Consider the following 20,986-nt stretch of genomic DNA (forward strand, 5'->3'; position numbering starts at 1 on the left):
AAGGTGAAGTTTCTATGAATTCGCTCTCTGTTTCTCTATCCGTTGTGTATAGGAGGGCTACTGTTTTTTGGTTTTTTTTGTTTGTTTGTTTGTTTTGAGTTGATCTTGTAGCCTGCTATTTCTCTGAAGTTATTTATCAGCTGTAAGTGTTCTTTGGTAGAGGTTAGGGGGTCACTAATGTACACTATCATGTTATCTGCAAATAATGAAAGTTTGACTTCTTCCTTTCTGATTCAAATCCCCTTGATCTCCTGATGTTGTCTTATTGCTATTGCTAGAACTTCAAGAACTATGTTGAAGAGATAGAGTGAGAGTGGACATGCTTGTCTTGTTCCTGAATTTAGTGGAATGGCTTTGAGTTTCTCTCCATTTAATTTGATATTAGCTGTTGGCTTGCTATATATAGCTTTTATTATATTTAGGTATGATCCTTGTATCCCTAACCTCTCCAAAACTTTTATTATAAAGGGGTGTTGACTTTTGTCAAAAGCTTTTTCAGCATCTAATGAAATGATCATATGTTTTTTTTTCTTTCAGTTTATTTATATGATGGATTACATTGATAGATTTTCGTATGTTGAACCAGCCCTGCATCTCTGGGATGAAGCCTACTTGATCATAATAGATAATTTTTCTAATGTGTTCTTGGACTTTGTTTGTCATAATTTTATTGAGAATTTTTGCTTTGATGTTCATGAGTGAAATTGATCTGTAATTCTCTTTCTTGGCTAGGTCTTTGTATGGTTTTGGAATCAGGGTGACTGTAGCTTCGTAAAAAGAGTTTAGCAATGACTCTTCTGTTTCTATTATGTGAAACACATTAAGGAGTATAGGTATCAGCTCTTCTTGGAAGTTCTGATAAAAGTCTGCATTAAAGCCATCAGGTTCTGGGCTTTTTTTTGTTGGGAGGTTTTTTATGACAGCTTCTATTTCCTCACGACTTATAGGTCCATTTAAATTGTTCACCTGGTCTTGATTTAATTTTGGTAAATGGTACTTATCTAAAAACAAGTCCATTTCTTTTACATTTTCCAACTTTGTTGCATATAAGCTTTTGTAGTAAGACCTAGTGATACTCTGAATTTCCTCAGTGTCTTTTGTTATATCCCCCTTTTCATTTCTGATCTTGTTAATTTGCATGTTCTCTCTCTACCTTTTGATTAGTTTGGATAAAGGTTTGTCAATCTTTTTGACTTTCTCAAAGAACCAGCTCTTTTTTTCATTGATCCTTTGGATTGTTTTCTGTGTTTCTATTTTGTTGATTTCAGCTCTCAGTTTGGTTATTTCCAATATTCTACCCAATTCTACTCCTCCCGAGTGAGTCTGCTTCTTTTTTTCTAGTACATTCAGCTGTGCTCTTAAGTCTCTAATATGAGCTTTCTGTTTTTTAATGTGGGCATTTAGAGCTATGAACTTTCCTCTTAGCACTGCTTTCATAGTGTCCCATAGGTTTGGGTATGTTGTGTCATTATTTTTGTTGAATTCAAAGAAGATTTTAATTTCTTTCTTTATTTCTTCCCTTACCCAGGGGTGGTTCAGTAGTTGACTGTTCAACTTCCAAGAGTTTGTAGGCTTTCTGGGGGTGGAATTATTGTTAAATTCTAACCTTATTCCATGGTGATCTGATAAGATACAGGTGGTTACTAATATTTTTTTGTATCTGTGGAAGTTTGCTTTGTCACTGAGTATGTGGTCAATTTTCAAGAAGGTTCCATGAGCTGCAGAGAAGAAGGTATATTCTTCCTGTTTGGGTGGAATGTTCTATAGATGTCTGTTAAGTCCATTTGATTCATTACCTCCATTAATTCTCTTATTTCTCTGTTAGGTTTCTGTCTGATTGACCTGTCCATTGGTGAGAGAGGAGTGTTGAAGTCTCATACTATTAGTGTATGTGGTTTTATGGCTGTCTTGAGTTCTAGTAATGTTTCTTTTACATACGTGGGTGCTTTTATATTAGGGGCATAGATATTCAAGATTGAGACTTCATCCTGATGAATTGTTCCTGTTATGAGTATAAAATGTCCCTCTCCATCTCTTCTGTTTGATTTTACTTTGAAGTCAACTTTGTTAGAAATTAGTATGGCCACACCTGCTTGTTTATTAGGTCCATTTTCTTGATAAACCTTTTCCCAACCCTTTACTCTGAATAGATGTCTATCTTTGTGGTTGAGGTGTGTTTCTTGTAAATAGCAGAATGTTGGATCCTGTTTTCGTATCCAATCTCTTAGCCTGTGTCTTTTTATAGGTGAATTGAGTCCATTGATATTAAGTGATATTAATGACCAGTGGTTGTTAACTCCGGTTATTTTTTTTTTTTGGTAGTAGAGTTTGTGTGTTTCCTTTCTTGGAGTTGTGCTAGTGAAGGGTCGCTAGATGTCTGAGTGATTGTGGGCATTGTTTGGACTCCTTGTTTTGTGATTTTCCTTCTGTTAGGCTGGATTTGTTGTTACGTATTGTTTAAATTTGTTTTTATCCTGGAATATTTTGTTTTCTCCCTTGTTAGTGAACGAAAGCTTGGCTGGGTATAGTATTCTGGGCTTGCATCCATGGTCTCTTAGTTTCTGCAGTACATCTATCCAGGACCTTCTGGCTTTCATGGTTTCCATAGAGAAGTCAGGTGTAAGTCTGATAGGTTTACCTTTATAAGTAACTTGGCCTTTTTCCTTTGCAGCTCGAAATATTCTTTCTTTATTCTGTATGTATTGTGTTCTGATCATTTTATGGTGAGGGGATTTTTTTTGATCCAGTCTATTCGGTGTTTTGTATGCTTCTTGAACCTTCACAAGAATATCTTTCTTTAGGTTGAGAAAGTTTTCTTCTATAATTTTATTGAATATAATTTCTGGGCCTTTGAGCTGTAATTCTTCTCCTTCTTCTACTCCTATTATTCTTAGGTTTGGTGTTTTTATTGTGTCCCAGATTTCCTCAATGTTTTATGATGAGAATTTGTGGGATTTGCTATTTTCTTTGATCAGTGCGTTTATTTTCTCTATGGTGTCTTCAGAATCTGAGATTCTTTCTTCTATCTCTTGTATTCTGTTGGGTATGCTTGTTTTTGTAGTCTCTGTTCATTTATCTAGATTTTTCATATCTAGCCAGCCCTCAGTTTGTGTTTTCTTCATTGCCTCCATTTCAGTTTTCAAGTCTTGAACTGTTTCCATTGTCGGTTTGATTGTTTTTTCTTGGTTTCCTAGGATATCATTTACGGATTTATTCATTTCCTCAAACTTTTTGTTATTCTTCTCATCCATTTCTTGTAGAATTCTTTTTTTTTTTTTTTTTTTTGGTTTTTCGAGACAGGGTTTCTCTGTGGTTTTGGAGCCTGTCCTGGAACTAGCTCTTGTAGACCAGGCTGGTCTCAAACTCACAGAGATCCGCCTGCCTCTGCCTCCAAGTGCTGGGATTAAAGGCGTGTGCCACCACCGCCCGGCTCATCCATTTCTTTAAGGGAGTCTTTCACCTCATTTTTAAGGGACTCTATCACTTTCATAAAGTGAATTTTTTCTACTTCTTCTAGATTAGGGTGTTCAAGTCCTCCTGTTGTAAATTCGCTGGGTTCTGGTGTTTTCATGTTGTTTTTCAGATTGTTGGAGGAATTCTTGTATTGGTACCTGCCCATCTCTTCCTCCAAATGCTCCCCATGGATCTTCTGGTACAGGATCAGATCGCCTTGCTGTCCAGGGACCTCACAGACAAAAGGCCTACCTTGCTGCAGGCAGGCTGTTGAAACAAATGAACTCCCACCCAGTTGCACTCACCACCCTATCCCAGCACCCAAAAGGGCTGAGCTGGGGGATCTTATAGCCCCCAAGAAAGAAAAAAGAAGGGAGGGGTTGCCTAGGTACAAGCTGCGATGGGATAGGAAGAGAGAGGTAGTTGAGCTCTATTTTATTAATGCAATAGAAGTCATGGCAAATGTGCAGAAGTGAGTAGAAACAACACAATCCTAAGTATGTTTTCAGAGACTCCTTATAGTTTGAATGAGAATGACCCTCAGAGGCTCATATTTTTAGTTGTTTGGTTCCCATTTAGTAGAACTGTTTAGGAGCTGTGTCACTGGGGATTGGCTTTGAGCTTTCAAGATGTCTGGATAAGCCCTATCTCTCTGGTCTGCTGCTGCCTGTGAGCCTGCATGGAAAGCTTTCTTTCTGTCTGTCTGATTCCTGCCATGAAGATTATGGACTAATCCAGTGGTTCTAATCTAATCTAAATCCTAATGTGGGGACTTTTAATACAGTTCCTCATTCTATGGTGGCCCTTAGCCATACAATTATTTTTGTGACTACTTCACAACTTAATTTCGTTATTGTTATGAATGGTAATATAAATATCTGTGTTTCCTGATGGTGTTAGGTATCCCCTGTGAAAGGGTCATTGGAGATATGCTGAGAACCACAGGACTAATCCTCTGAAACTATAACAAAAGCCCCAATTAAATGCTTTTGTTTAAGAGTTGCTGTGGTCATGGTTGTCATGGTGTCTTTTCACAGCAATAGAATAATAACTAAGACATTTCTCTAGGTGCTACCCCTTGAATACTACAGAGTGAGCAAGACTGAAACCAGTACAGTCCTTGTGGTAGCTTGATAAATGTTGCTTTTTGCTGAGTAGCCAGGTATGGTCATATCAAGGAGCTCCTACATCTTCAGCAAAAGACTCAGTTTTGCCTGCTATCATTATTGTATTCTATTTGCTTTATCATTTCTTTTATTCTGCCCTTCACTATTGTTTTAATTTGACCTTAAAAAGTTTTTTTTTCATATTTTGATCCTAACCTTTATCCCCTCATCAATTCTTCATTCTTTAAACACATGGTTGTGTGCACATGGTTGTTTCCTAGTAGCATTTGAAGGTGAGTTGTAGTCAACATATGTAATGAGTCTTCCAAAACCTTCATTATATATTTTCATGTTTCCTAAGATCATCTTGAGATGCTGGATAGATGTCACATAACCACAGTTCAGTTATCAGCTTTGGCAGGTAAATATTAATGATTTGTATTTTGTATTTTTTAGCATTTTTAATTGGAACAAAATTATGTTTTCCTCCTTTCTTTCTTTCTGTCTTTCTTTCTTTCTTTCTTTCTTTCATCCTTATAATCAAGAGGCTGAAGTTTCTTCCTAAATTTGAGGCTAGCCTGAGATATATATCCAGATTCTTTCAGTAACTAACTAACTAAATAAATAAATAAAATTTCTTAGTTAACTGACAAAATTAAAACACAAATGATAAACTAGAGAAAAACAGATTATTATATGTGAAAGGGAGGGAACCCCCCATAATCAGTAAAGACATACGCAGACACCAAATTCTCAGCACAAGGGAGAGTTATATTACCCTGGAACAGTGGAAGAAGACTGGAAAGGCAGCAACAACCACAGCATCGAGCAAGCAAGAAAGCAAGAGAGGCAGGAGAAGGAAGAGCAGGTGTTTATGCAGAAGGAGCTTTTTACAGGGGAAAAGCTGGAGTCTGCTGGGTGAGTTGGTAAATCTAGATTGGACATACTAGTCAAACAATGAATTTTGATTGTTGAACCTTGGTACTTTGTCTCACGAATGAGTCAGTGGCCAAAGAAAGGAATAGATCTTGGGGGCAAGCTCTAGGAAAGGAACAGTTTTTAGTAAGTGAGAAGAAATATGGTAAAGGGGAAAAATTTGTCTGCAATGTTTGCCATGCTCAGGTTTGTGTTTGCTATGCTCGGACCTGTCAGAGGTCTTTCATTCCCTCCTTCTTGTGTTATTGGGTTACTGGGTGCTAGGTAAGTGTGCCTTGTTCTCTCTGGTTACTTTCTGCTCTCATTGAAACATTGTTGTTAGGGACCCAAAGAAGCTAAAATGTTGGTCAAGGTTGGGAAGAGCAGGCTGTATTAGTCAATGTTTAGGTTCTGCTAGTCAGTCCATCTGTGGCTAGGAAAGTAGAGGCAGCATTGGAGGGAAGATCACGGAGTATTGGAAGAAAAATCGCCTTGTGTCAGTTGATGTCCATCCTCTCCAACATGAGCATTTATTTGCATTTTTGATATCAGGCATTCTGACAGGTGTAAGATGGATTCTCAGAGTTGTTTTGATTTGCATTTCCCTTATAGCCAAGGATGTTGAACAATTCCTCAAGCGTTTTTCTGCCATTTGAGATTCTTCTGTTTAGACTTATGTTTAGATCTGCATTCCATTTTTTTTAAATTGGACTATTTGGTTTTTTATGTACAGTTTCTTGAGTTCTTTATATATTTTTGAGATCAGTCCTCTGTCACACGTGAGATTGGTGAAGATCTTTTCCCATTTTGTAGGTGCCCATTTTGCTCTAATCTCTGTCCTTTCTCCATCTCGACTATCCTGTTCCCTCAAGTTATCCTCCCCCTTCCCTTCTCCCTTCCTTCTCCCCTTTTGCCTTCTCTTCTCCTCCCACCCCCATGTTCCCAATTTTGTCAGGTAATTTGTCTATTTCCCCTTTCCAGATGAATTTATGTGTTTTTCTTAGGGTTCACCTTGTTACTTAGCTTCTCTAGGATCATAGACTATAGGCTTGTTATCCTTTGCTTTACAGCTACTATCCCTTATAAGTGAGTACATACCATGTTCCTCTTTCTGGGTCTAGATTACCTCACTCAGGATTTTTTTTTCTAGTTCCATTCATTAGCATGCAAATTTCAAGATGTCATTTTTTTTTTACTGTTGAATAGTACTCCATTATGTAAATGTACCTCATTTTCTCTATTTATTCTTCAGTTGAGGGGCATCTAGGTTGTTTCCAAATTCTGGCTATTGCAAATACTGCTGCTATGAACATTGATGTGGGAGTGACTTCTTTCTAATCTGTTGCTTTCATTGGTTAATTAATAAAGAAACTGCCTTGGCCCATTTGATGGCCAGCTCTTAGGTAAGCGGAGTAGACAGAACAGAATGCTGGGAGAAAGAAGCCGAGTCAGACAGTTGCCATGATTCTTCCACTCCAGACAGACACAGGTTAAGATCTTCCCTGGTAAGACACCTCGTGGTGTTACAGGGATATTAGAAATGGGTTAGATCAATATGTAAGAGCTAGTCAATAAGAGGTTATAACTAATGGGCCAGGCAGTGTTTAAAAGAATACAGTTTCCATGTAATTATTTTGGATAAAGCTAGCCGGGTGCTGGGTGCCGGGGACTCAGCCTGCCGCTCCTACAACAGAACATAGTTGAACAAATGTCTTTATTGACCATCCTTTGGGTATATGCTCAAGAGTGGTATTGCTGGGTCCAGAGGTATGTTTATTCCCAATTTTCTTAGAAACCACCATACTGATTTCCAAAGTGGTTGTACAAGTTTGCATTCCAACCAGCAATGGTTGAGTGACCCCAGCTAGGAACCTAAGCAACAGAGGAGAGGGGGCCCGATCTTGATGTACTGTTGTCTGACTGATGATTATCTTAAATATCACCATAGAACCTTCATCCAGCAACTGATGGAAACAGAGGCAGAGACCCTTATTGGAGCACTGGACTGAGCTTCCTAGGTCCAGTTAAAGAGTGGGAGAGATAAGAATGTGAGCAAAGAGGTTAAGATCATGATGGGTTCATCCATTGAAACAGTCTACCAGAGCTAGTGGGAGCTCTCCAGCTCCAGCTGGACTGGGAAAGACCAAGCATGGTATCAAACTGGTCCTTTGAGTATGGTTAATGTTGCAGGCTGGGACAGACTGAGGGGCCACTGGCTTTTTGTGAACCAATTCTCTTTGGATGGTTGTCTTGCTCGACCTGGATATAGTGGGGAGGGCCTTGGACCTTCAACAAAACAGTGTTCCTTGCCCTCTCTGAGAATTGGATGGGGTTGAAGTGGAGGGTATGTGGAGGGAGTAGAGAGGGAGGGGAGCTAGTGGGAACTTGCATTGGAATGTATAGTGAAAAAAGATAGTTTTACTTAAAAAAATAAATACATTTTAAAAAGAAAAAAATAAAGCCCAAAGCTACCAAAAAACCCTCACTTTTGCAGAAGCAAGATATCTTTTTTTTGCTTTTCTTGTTCTTGTTATCTTTTGTTTCTTTGTTTTGTTATGATTTTTGCTTTCTTGCTGCTGTTGTTGCCTTTGCCCTCCTTGCCCCTCAAGGGTAATATATCTCCTTTTGTGCTGAGAACTTGGGAACCTGGTCTTGGGGTGTCTTGTGTTTTCCTCCCTTTCGGTGACTTCATGACTCACATAATGACTTGGATGGGTCTTCAGAACCTCCAACTCAATTCTCAAACTTATGAGAGAGCCAAAGCCTATTCACTTCATCCAACAGTGGCCAACTGGTGAGTTTACCCTTTCTGCCTTGCAGCAGGAGGGGCTGCTTGTTGGAGTTTCTGTCCCGCCCGGTTCTCACAGCCATTCAGCTCAAAAGAAATCACACAGAGAGTCTGCATTACTTATAAACTGATTGGCCCATTAGCTCAGGCTTCTTATTAGCTCTTGTAGTTTATATCAACCCATTATCCTTATCTATGTTAGCCACATGGCTCAGTATCTTTTTCAGAAGGGAGGATCACATCCTGCTTCTTCAGTGATCTGGGCAGAACTGGGGAAAGTAAGCTTCCTGCTTCCCAGAATTCTCCTGTTCTCATTGCCCAGCCTCTGATTCCTATCTGATTGACCCATCTATACTTCCTGCCTGGCCAATCAGCATTTATTTAAAACATGATTGACAGAATATAGACAATTCTCCCGCACCACTTCCCCCTCTTCTTTTTAAATGAAGAAAAATATCTATAGTCCATCTTTTGGGGAATGTGGGCATAGTATTCCAGGCTACTTCCTGCTGTTTGGCAGTGCTGATAATATTATGGGGACCTGTTCTGAATGTAGAACTCTGACATCAGGGCCATCTGTTCCTACCAGAGATTTCTCAGGTGGTCTTCCTTGATTAAACATGATTTTTCTTAACTCAGAATGAATCTACAGCCTCTCATTTCCTGTGGAAACAAAAGCAAAATCTCTTCTCCAAAGTAACATACCTTTTGACTTCAATTTTGAAGTCAAGGTATTTTCATAATACCTATCTTGAATTAGTTTAGCAGCATTTATAAACAAATATCTTTTAGCTCCTTCCTCAGCATTCAAACAATTCAAAGAGAGCACAATAACATACAGTATCAAGATTCTGTGTGTTTCTATCTTTATGCAGCTTTATTTTAAACTCTATTTCTTTTATTTTTAATTTTTGGCTTTTTGAGACAGGGTTTCTGTGTATCTTTTTCCTTGAACTCACTCTGTAGACCAGGCTATCCTTGAACTCACTGAGATCCCTCTGCCTCTGCCTCCTAGGCATTGGGATTAAAGACATGTGCCACCACACCTTGAACTCACAGACTCCAGTCTACCTCTGTCTCACAAGTGTTGGGATTAAAGGTGTGTACCACCACACCCAACTACTCTCTTGCTTTTTTATTTTAAGGACTTTAACCTTTTACTTTTTTCTCCCAAGCCAGTGCATGTTTTTAACTTACAGTAAACCAGTTAGAGGTTTTTGTTTTGTTTTGTTTTGTTTTTTTGTTTTTGTTTTTTTTTTCTTTGAATCTCTATTTAGTGTATCTCTCTTTTTCTGACCACATGAGTCTTTAATTTACCAAGCAATGTGGGTAGGATTTAAGCCATGGCTTTGACAGCTGGATCCAGCCCATTTCTGATTTGTGATTTTACCCCTAAATAAATAATCATCTTTTCTCTCAATTCTGAGCTAGTGTGGGATTCCTTTTAAGCGTCCTTCCTCAGATAGGAGCTTTGGATTTGTGGCCTTGGATTCTGAGATTAGTCACTCAATACATTAATAAATCATTCATGTATGTATGATAAATCCCCCCAGACTCTGGACACCTAGTTCTGGTAAATTTCTCTGACAGTGTGCTGTGCATATTATCCACATAGGTGTTGGAACAGTACCATTTTGACTTCACAGCTTGAACATGACTGATACTCCATGTTTGAAACACACTGCTTACCTGAAACTTCCTATGAGCCTGAGCTTTCAAGCTTTCCTGTAGCAATTCAGAGAGCTTTGAGTCTTTCTGGCAAATTTGCACTCCAGAGGTTTTGTTCCCTTCTTAAATTTTTAATTAGTCTTAGAAATGAGGGTGGAGACTGTGCTTCCAACTTTGCAGTCGGCCTTTACCTCTCATATTTCACCTAAGGTGTATGTAGGTTTGTTTGATTCACAGAAACTTGGCTGTCATTGAAAAAGTTAACAAGCTGTATAACGATGAAGTATGAAACCTGGACAGACTTTCCTTATTAATTTGTGCTTAATGCAAGCACCAACTTTGAAGTTTGAAGATCTGTAACATGGCTGATGTATATTACTGTAATAAAACATTTTCCATAGTTTTATTGGCTTCTTTCATAAGAAAAGCCTTAAAGGACCTGAAGAAAAAAAATGTATAAGTCTCTCTCTCTCTCTCTCTCTCTCTCTCTCTCTCTCACACACACACACACACACACAAACACAGACACACAAGGCACATGTGCCCACAATACACACATAGGGATAAATAAAATAAAAAATAATAAAAATACTGAAATAACTTCTCAATATAGACAAATGAGTTGCTAGTTATCAGAGTGCATTTACTTTTTGCTTTGCTTGTGACAAACTTTCCAGACATTATTCCTCCTCCAGATTAGTATTCAGTAGATTGTTTTCAGTCATCATTTGGAAAACTTTCTTGAGAATACAAAGGAGTAAAAATATATTTCTAGATTTACATTTTAAAAAGTGAAAACAGCTGGAATAATTATATTTCATTTGGCCTAACCTACAAAAGATTATTTCAAAACAAAATAAAAAGTTGATAGTTCACATTTATCTTCCTCTTAAATCTTTTAAAATATGTCATATATTTTGTATTTATTACTTGGACAAGTCACAGGATGGGTCTTCCATGTTCACAATCCAGTAACTTTTCCTTTTATTGAATCCTATCAAGTTCCATTTATACTTTATGTTTCTTTTCGGCTGAGTTATCTTCATTATTTTATTATCTTCATTATTTTAATCCCTGGAGTAATTCTACCGTGATTGTGGCCTTCTTACCATACTCAGTCTAGAATACAGGATTTTCAGTGCGTCTGCAATTGATCAATATTCGCTTAATACTGGCTGCTTCTATAGAACAGAGGTCTGGTAAGTATTAGGACACATTACCTTGGGAAGAAGAGGATTGGAAGAGTGACAAAGTATATCACGACTGCACCCTAGCTCAACAGTTAAAATTTAACAACAACGCAGAGTAGTTTAGGTTAGCTTTTCTAAATTTGCCAGTTGCACTAGGGCATCGTCAGGTGTTTTGTTTTGAAGGTCAGAAATAACTTCAGAAATACTAAGTTGAGAACACGTGAAACTTAGGGAAAACGAAACTTGGACCTACAGAAGGTGGGCGGAACCTTCTAGCGACCACGGGACTCTGACACACGGTTGTGTTCTCTACGCTGTTTTCGGAGATGAGAGGGGCTTAGGATAGGGAAGAAGAGGCCGCTGGAGACAGAGGGAAGGAACCAGGATCCCACCACAGGAAAGGAGCCGAGCAGCAAGCCAGCTACCGCAGGAAACCTGCAGATATCCACACCCATCCCAAGCCCGCAGGCCTGCGGACGGCCTAGGTGGGCGTGGCCGAGGGCGGCTAGGTGCTGACGTGTCGACGCTGGCGTCGCGGCCGGTGACGCGTCGCCGGCGCCCGCCCCGCCCCTCCTCGTCCCTCCGTGCCGGTCTGGGGTCTGTGGGTCTGTCCTCGCCGGGCATCCAGCGCGCTGCGCCGTGGTAGCGGCGACCCCCGCCGGCTGGCCCGCGTGGGCTGCGGAGGAGGGCGGAGCGCGGCCCTCCGCTCACTCGGGAAGGGGAAGCACACACCTCCCGGAGGCCAGGCGCGTGCGGCGACGGGGCTGAGGTGAGCCGGGCAGAGGGCGAGGGCAGCGGAGCTGGAGTGTGCGGGGCGGTCGCGGAGCCCGGAAGAGCCTGGCCGAGCGAGCTGTCATCCCTCGGCCGCGTCCAGGCTCGCCGAAGTTTGTAGATGGAGGTAGGATTGAAAACTCCAGAGCGATTGCTCACGTGTGCAGACTCAGCGTGGCCAGTAGGCGAGATTTTTCTGTTGTGTGTCTAACCTGCTTTCACCTTTCTTTTTTCTTTTCTTTTGTATGTTATAAAGTTATGGCAACATCATTTCCTTCGCCTAGATTTTGAACGGGAAATCTCTTGGGTTAGGTTTTCCCCACTACACAGAAAGTGACTAGATTGGGCTATAGAGTTGAGGCTTGTGGGTGAATTTAGTAATCGAGGAATCTAGAATGTCATTTTTAAAATAAAGAAATGGATACTCTATTGTGGTGCTGTGTGGGTAGGTGAGGTAGTTTTTGGGGAATGCAGTGCACTCATGTATTTGTTTTCCTTTGCTTTAAAAGAAATCTAAGTTTAGCCTTACCTGAGTTTGGTATGTGTGCTATGAGGGGCTCAGTTTAATTGGCAACCGTATTTTCTTTTTGCCCCTGGGTTAATATTAGATTGAATAGTCGCTATATCGTCTTCATCCTTTGTAGATTCATAAGCGAAACATTTATTTTTAAAATTTTACTTTTCTCAAGTTCTTAATTCGACTCTATGTCTAGTACACATGTTCTATCAGGCTGTATATTTAGCTTTTCGCAATGGTTATAATACTAGTGTTTCATTAAAATGTTCATAGAGATGTCAGTTAAATGTAGGTTAGTGTTGTGTGTGTGTGTGTGTGAATTAATTTTTCTAGAGTTGTTTTCTTTTTCTTATTTAAGAGTTGTTTTCTTGATCCTTGTTGAATAATTTTCTTTTCATAGTAGGTTCATTTATTCATTCATTCATCCACTTGCTCTTCATCAAAGTCCAGGTACTGTGGGCCTGAAATGAAATGAAATTTATGCCATGGCGATGCTGAAGCGTGCATGGGCAGCCCATACATGGCGCTTCTGATGAACTTGTCAGTATTGGGTTTCATGGTCTAAGTTGATGAGGACAACTGACCAGGTCTTTTTCTAGGACATAGAAAGTCCCTGTCATATACATAGTCATAGAACTTTGTATACTTCACTAGCAAACACCCTTTTTAGGAGGAATCTTAATTCAACAGTTGGAAATGAATTTCTGTGTGAAAAATGTTTTCTTTTTTTTTTTCCTCCCCAGCATTTACAGTGGTTGTATTGATTTCCTATGTCTGTGCCTTGGATTATAGGAAATGTACACACAAAACATTTCATCAGGGGCATGTATGGTACATACAAAGTAAACTTACTATTTTATAACACCTTTCTTGAGAAGAGAGTTTGCATAAGCCTCTCTGGAAAATACAGTTTTCAACTTTGAGAAGGTAGCTATGTGCAGTTAAAATTTTAACTTGTGAACTTGTGCAGAAAGAAATGCAGAATTCCTGAGGAGAGAATTAGCATTGGTTGAACATCCTTAAGCTGAAAACTCAAAATATGAAGTGCTCCTAAAACTTATTAAAGTTTTATGATTAATATTTTAGTATAAAGAACTTGTAAATTAAAAACAAACTACACAGAGAAGGTTGCCAGATCCAAAGTCTATACATCTCAGTGAACATATATATATATATATATATATATATATGTGTGTGTGTGTGTGTGTGTAAAATATACTTAGAGTATGTTGAAGGCTGCATGTTGGATTTTACATTTCACTATCAAATATATTTTTTACTCACTTATCTACCACAAAAAATGAAAAATCCATGATAGTTAAAATGAAAAGAAAAAAGCTGTATAATCTCTTTCAAGACTAAAGTATCAATTACCTACATTCATTTCCTCCTTATCACCTAATAGTAACTCTTCTCCTTTTTATATATTCACTGAACCTACGTTTGCATTTGTATACTTGCGAGTACACGCACACACACACACACACACACACACAGAGAGAGAGCTAGTAGCTGCATATGAGATAGAACATGTGTTTTTCTTTCTTTCTGAAATTATGAGATTACTAACATATTTTACACTTGTGGTTCTCAGCCTTCCTAATGCTGCTGCCCACACTTGTGGTGACTTCTGTTCATAAATTTATTTTGTTGATACATCACAACTGTAATTTTGCTATTGTTAAATATCATTATCATCTGATATGAAGGTTATCTGATATGTATCCTCCAAAGGCGTTGTGATGCACAGGCTGAGAACCATCCATTTTCCTGAAAAATTTGTTAATTTTTGTTTTCTTTAAATCTGAGTATTCCAACACACATACACACACACACACACACACACACACACACAGCTTGCTTGTGGATGGACAATGAGGTTGGTTCTGTTTTCTGTCCAAAGTGAATAAAGAAACAGTAAATGTATGTGGTGGTGCAAATACCTTTGTGGTAGAGTGTAGAATACTCTGGGTATATGCCCAGGGGTAAAATAACTAGGTCATAAGATAGCTCTATTTTTGAGGATTCTTAAAACTGATTTCCATAATACCTGTATTAATTTGCACCCCTGCCATCAGTGAATAAGTGTTTCTTTCTGCACATTTTCTCTAACATTTGTTATCAGTTTCTTGATAGTCATTCTCACTAGGGTCAAGTGTTATCTCAAAGTTTTAATTTGCATTTTCCCGTTGGCTAAGGATTTTGAAGACTTTTAAAGTAGCTATTGGCCATTTGTGTTTCTCTGTTTGAAAACTGTGTGTTCAGTTCATTTGCCCATTTGTTGCTTTTGGCAGTTTTATTTCCTTAGTATTCAATATTTACAATTCTTTTTAAGTTCTGGATATATCCTCTTTTCTGAAGGGTAGCTGCTAAAGACTTTCCAGTTCCATGCTGAAACTTTTTGGTATTTGGGGATTCAAAAACTGATGTGACATAAGAAGTCGAAAATTCTACTTCATGGGCAAAGTTATTAAAAATACTGAATGAAATCAGCTTCAGACTTGAGTATAAAGTATTAAAGATAAATGAATTTTCTTTAATTGTGGGTCTCCATCACCAGCCTATCACATTTTACATGCAGATATTCTAAAATCCAACAGCTTCAATCTGGGAGCACTTTAATTTCAATCATTTCAGATAAGGAATTCTCAGTATATACTTAGCAACCATTAGAAAACATGCCTTTTACTCCAAGCAAGCGTTGGAGTAACTTACTTCTTGTATGTTTTGCCTAGTTCAACACCTATCAAGTAGTCTCTATGTAAAGGATCCAGCACTGCCATTTAAGAATTTTTTTGTAAATATACTTGAGCAAGGGAGGTTGAGAAGGCTCTTAGTTTTATCTTTTTCTGCTTCCTTGTGATGTTTTACAAGTTTTATTTCTGACATCTTTAACTTATTAGATTTTAATTCATTTCATCATCATTCTGCTTAATCAAGTTTTAATTATCTTGAAAGGGTTTATTAGGAATACCCCTTGTGGTTCTTTTTTCATTTTGCTGGTTAGAAAATGAAGTTACTAAGTGTTCTCTTTGGAGAGTGATTCACAGGAACACCAGCCAAAACTAACGAAGCTAGGAAGATAATGGGAACCTAACTTAATTTGCAAAGGTTCTTGGCATTCGGAAATACACACACACACACACACACAGAGAGAGAGAGAGAGAGAGAGAGAGAGAGAGAGAGAGAGAGAGAGAGAGAGAATGTGCCATAGGAGTACCCTCTCTAGTATAAATTTTCTTCTTGCTTTTGTTAAGTTTTAGTGAATCTTTCTTCACTTGGACTCTCCAGATAGAATTATTAGGATTGTGTTTATTGTTAAAGTTTGTACTGACACGGAACATTAGGCTGGAATATGGTATGACATATAAATAAAACTAGTAATAAGAAAAATTAATGGTTATCAGTACGCGTTTTCATGATACGTTTTAATTTAGTAATTGCTGGGCAGTGAGTATTGATATTTAAAGAAGAGAATATACTTTAGTACTGACTAAATACAAAGTAGCCAAGCTCTGGCACAGTTTCCTCAGATGATTACAGAAATATACTCAATGCACCTAGTTCATATTGTTACCAACTCTAATTTTTAAACCCATATTTTAAACCTTCTAATTTGCGTAATACCTGTTCTATCAAACTTGAACTTGAAAAGAAGGAAAGTAAGCTATTTTGTGATTATTGAGTAATTAGGGAAGTAACTACTAAAACTTGACATTTTCAGAGTTTTTGTGTTCTTTTATATTAAGAGAATGGGTAGGAAGACACTTTTCAGTTGTTAGTAAATAAGGCTTATGAAAGTGATACGAAAAAACTCGATTTCTGTTTACAAAGAAGAAATTCATGTTTACTGTTAAGACTGCTTATGTTTTGACCTTGTCAAATGGAACTCTGAAACTGTTAAATTCTTCTATGCTTAAATAGGAATGGATGTACCTTTTGTGTTGATTTAGGAAACAAGAATTTTTCTTGTTTTCAAGATTTCAAGAAGCAATTAGCAGCTTAAGGTTGATATCATATAAAAATTGCAGTGTATCTCTTCCAGTTCGCTTTCCTTCCTGCCTGCCTGCTTGCCTGCCTACCTTCTTTCCTTCCTTCTCTTTTCTCTTTCTTTCTTTCTTTCTTCCTCCTCTTCCTCCTCCTCCCTTTTTTTAATGACTGCTTTAGACTAGTATCTTCATGACCAGTAGGAAACTAAACATTTTTTGTGAACATTTTTAATCATGTATATATGTATGTGCACATAAGTGTGGGTGCCTGCAGAGGCCAGAAGAGGGTGTTGGATTCCCTAAAGCAGGGTGTGATGGGTTGAATCAGAATTGCCCCCATAGGCTCTTAGAATTACATGCTTAGTCATCAGGGATTGGCACTCCTTGAGAAGGTTTGGGAGGTATGACCTTGTTGGGGGACATGTGTCATTGTGAGTTGACTTTGAAGTTTCAAAAGTGTAGTAATAAGGGCGGCGGGGCTGCGTCCCCAGCACCCCAGCCGCCGGCACGGCTAGCTTATGCCCCGAAATAATTACACGGAAACTGTATTCTTTTAAACACTGCTTGGCCCATTCTCTTCTAGGCTAATTCTCACATATTAATTTAGCCCATTTCTAATCATCTGTGTGTAGCACCCCAAGGTGCGCTTACCGGGGAGATTCTAGCCTAGTCCATCCTGGGTCGGAGCTTCATCCCGGGAGCAGGGCATGGCGTCTCTCTCAGGTGTCTGCTCCCGAGAGGAGAGCTGTCGAGACTCTGAGCTCACTTCCTCTTCCTCCCAGCATTCTGTTCTGTTTACTCCTCCCACCTATCCTCTGACCAATAAAATGGGCCAAGGCAGTTCCTTTATTAGCCAATGACCTTCCTCCATCACAAAAGCCCAAGACAGACCCAGTGTCTAGCTCTCTTTCTGTTGACAGCAGATCTGGATGTAGAACTCTGAGCTACTTCTCCAACATGTCTGCCTGTGTGTTGCCATACCCCTCACCATGATAATAGACTAAACATTTGAAACTGTAAGCAAGCCCAGTTAAATGCATTCAGTTAGAAGAGTTGGCCATGGTGTCTCTTCACAGCAATAGAACACCTGGCAAGGCACTGGGGTCACTAGTAGCTGTGAGCTGCAGATAGTCATGGTGTCTCTTCACAGCAGTAGAACACTAGCTAAGGCACTGGAGTTACCAGTAGCTGTGAGCTGCCTGATATAGGTACTGGGAAATGAACTTGGGTGGTTTTTAACACTGAGCCATCCTTCCAGTCTGTAAACGTTTTTCAAGGTTTTTTCAAAAGTATTAGTACTCTCTATATAAGCCACTCTCAACCTGTGGGTTTTGACCCTTTGAGGGGCAAATGACTCTTTCACAGAGGTTGTTTAAGACCATCAGAAACCACAGATTACATTACCATACCATTCTTACTCTTAACAGTAGCAAAATTACAGTCATGAAGTAGCAACAAGAATAATTTGATGATTGGAGTCACCACAACACTAGGAACTGTAGTGAAAAGGGTTGTGGCATTAGTAAAATCGAGAACCATTGCTCTATATTTCGGGATTTGACTGGTAGTGATAATAATAATCATCTTCAGACAGGTTAATGTTCTCTCTCTCTCTCTCTCTCTCTCTCTCTCTCTCTCTCTATATATATATATATATATATATATCATTCAGTAAGTATGTTTTGAGTTTCTCTGTATAAGCCAACAAACTATATAAGGTAGTGTGTAACAGCAAGAGACATACTACTCCTACACTCTGGGAATAAATGTGCATTCTGGGACTGGTAGTATATTGATTTGTGGCAAGATCTCTTTACTGGTTGAGTTTGGCCTTCATATTACAAAAAGATGAGTGAGTGTATTAGGACCAGAAAAGGTGGTTCAATTTAATGCCTTTTAAGATATATTGTGCACATACAGTATTAAAAGCTGAACTTTGGAAGAACACTGGTGAAATACTTCAGTGGGCATTTTACTACATATTTTTATACTATTTTATACAACTGACTGTAACCTCTATCTTAGACCACTCTCTTTCCTTTGTTTTGGTGACACTTTGTTTTGGTATACACTCCTTTGCTTCTGGACTTTATGGCCTCCTGCTGTTAAAAATTCTTTATTGTTTTTTTTCTCCTACTTAATTCTTGAAAGTTTGTTCTTCACTTCCTGTTGTCTTTTACTGCACTCATATTAATTTGTAGATGATTTTTAAATTTATTCCTATGGTTTTGCTGGTGATTCTCATGTCTTTCTTAAAACAAGGCTCATCTTCTGAGTTCTGTCTGAGTAGTTTTCCTGCTCTCTCTACCTGAATGTCCCAGCTGTGCTGTCTAGTTCTATCCTCTTGAAACTAGTTAGATGATCCATCTCAGCTGAGAAGACTGGCCTGTAGACAGGCCTGTGGGGCTTCTCTTGATTAATGGTTCTGTCCATCTGTCCAACAGACAGTTTTAAGTTGTTTAAAAGAGCAGGATGAGCAAGCTGGGAAAAAACTAAGCTGTAAGATGACACAATAAACCTGCTCCTTCCCAAGTTGCTTTTGATCATGGTTTTTATCATACCTGTTCCTCCCCAGTTAGTTTTTGATTATGTTTGCAAATCACAGAAATAGCAAACTAGGACAACATTTCAAGAGAGAAAGACAAAATAATCACTTGGCTTTATCCCTATGAAGTCCTTTATCTTCCTGTTTTCTTAAGTGCAGAGGTTGGTCACCTGTTTGTTTATCCCCTCCACTGCAAATGCAGTTAATTAGTAAACCAAGTAGATTTGACTTCCATAATTGCTTGGATTTATTTACCTCTCTCTAAATCACTGTCATTATCTCATTTCAGGAACTATCAGCTTATCTTTTATTTATAAATTCTGCAAAGAATTCCTAATCTTTCTGCTTCCAGTTTGCCTTGGTTCGGTCCATTCCTTTCACTGTATTTATATCAACTTTTATAACTATTTATTTTGCTTTGAGTTAGGTTGTCTGGTTGGCTTCTTTTCCTCTTTAGGCTGTGATTCACTATTGTGCACACTAGATTGATTTTGCTCATACCATGGTCCATTCAAAATGTAGTAGTAGCGTTCATGACGAAATGTCAAATAAGTAAATGATAAAAACAGAACTCCATGTGACTGAGCTGTACTGTGCCATTCCTTATTAGATATCTAGTAGGATATTCTTGGTTATTTTTATATTTATTGCTGCTCTAGTCACAACAGCAAGAAAATGGTATATGCTTAAATATTCATCAGCAGCTGAATGGATGATGGAAATGTGGTATTCATACACAGTGGAATGTTTGTTATGGATTTATTAAAAGTGCTGCAGGATCCCTGGCGCCAGTAGGCAGCAGAAATGCTATAGGTCCCCAAGCAGTGGTAGCAGGCCATGTGGCATCAGGTAGTGGGCCCTGAGAGCAGCCAGTCCCAGGCAGAGACGGCTACTGGTCCCTGAGCAGTGGCTGATCCCAGGCAGGGAGACATGTGGAGGGCAGGCAAAAGACAGAGACATGGATAGGCTCGCCATGCAGAGTGAGGTTGGATATTTATTTGGGGGGTTGTGGAGGGGGAAAGGAGAAGGGGAGAAGAGCAGAGAGAGAGGAGAGAGAGAAGAGAGAGACAGAAGCAGGGGAAGGGGAGAAGTGGGGAGAGAGGCATAAGTGAAGCTGCCTCTCCAAGAGGAAGACGAAAAAGAGAGAGCTCAGGCTGGAAGCTGAAGATCAGCCTTCCTCAGGGGATGGGGAGGGAGTGGGCGTGGCTTGTCTCTTAAAGAGGTAAAACAGTCATTACATTCCCATCTCTTTTTTATAATAAATAAACAGGCAGTTAGGCACCACAGGTCAAAGGAATTGGGGCAGCACATTTTTTTTCAAGATTTATTTGTTTATTATATATACAATATTCTGCCTGCATGTATCCCTGTGGGCCAGAAGAGGGCACCAGATCCACCATGTGGTTGCTAGGAATTGAACTCAGGACCTCTGGAAGAGCAACCAGTGCTCTTATCCTCTGAGCCATTTTTCCAGCCCCAAGGGGCGGCACATTTTTAAGACTGCTTCCTGCTTATTTGTGGGCATTGTCTTTGGGGGCTGGGTGCTGGCCACATCCTTGCATAGCTGGTCTCTTTGATCCTGTCTGGTGTTTGTGGCATGGAAATGCCTGGTGTCTCTTACACCTGGTTAATTAAGGTATTGGCAGAACAAAGAACAAAGTTAAATTAAGGAAAAAAAATTTAGGACCAAGGAATCAAGGGGGGTGTATCTGACCTGTTTAAGGTATTGGCAGAACAGAGGACAAAGTTAAGTTAAGGAAAATAATTATTAGGAACAGGGAATTGAGAGGGGTGTATCTGACCTGTTTAAGGTGGATCCTTCAGTTCAGTTCCCTGGAACTCACAAGACTTCTTCGGGTTTGTGAAAATAGAGGTTTTAGACATATACATTGTATAAACAGTAGCATATTTATGTTAGAATGACTGTGACAGATATTTTTGCACAATGAAAAATATTTTTAAGACTATGGAAAGCATCATGAGAGAAAGGTTTGATAACTTGTATTTGTCCTCACACCTTTATAACTTGTAGGTCTTGTATTTG

The 20,986-nt window shown here is 39.0% G+C and overlaps 1 protein-coding gene across 2 annotated transcripts in view; it reads left to right on the plus strand.

The window, feature by feature from the left end:
• Positions 1–11,719: 11,719 nt before the first annotated feature.
• Ascc3 (activating signal cointegrator 1 complex subunit 3) overlaps positions 11,720–20,986 on the plus strand; it is a 302,434-nt gene continuing 293,167 nt past the window's right edge. Inside the window, exon 1 of one of the 2 annotated variants that reach the window (XM_041653682.1) lies at positions 11,720–11,889. The gene's annotated coding sequence lies outside the window, so the exon portion shown is untranslated. The other variant, XM_041653681.1, reaches the window with a different exon arrangement.

The sequence above is a fragment of the Microtus oregoni genome, unplaced genomic scaffold (assembly GCF_018167655.1).
Source record: "Microtus oregoni isolate MIOR12 unplaced genomic scaffold, Mior012 000006F_ref0000085, whole genome shotgun sequence".
NCBI classification, from domain to species: domain Eukaryota; kingdom Metazoa; phylum Chordata; class Mammalia; order Rodentia; family Cricetidae; genus Microtus; species Microtus oregoni.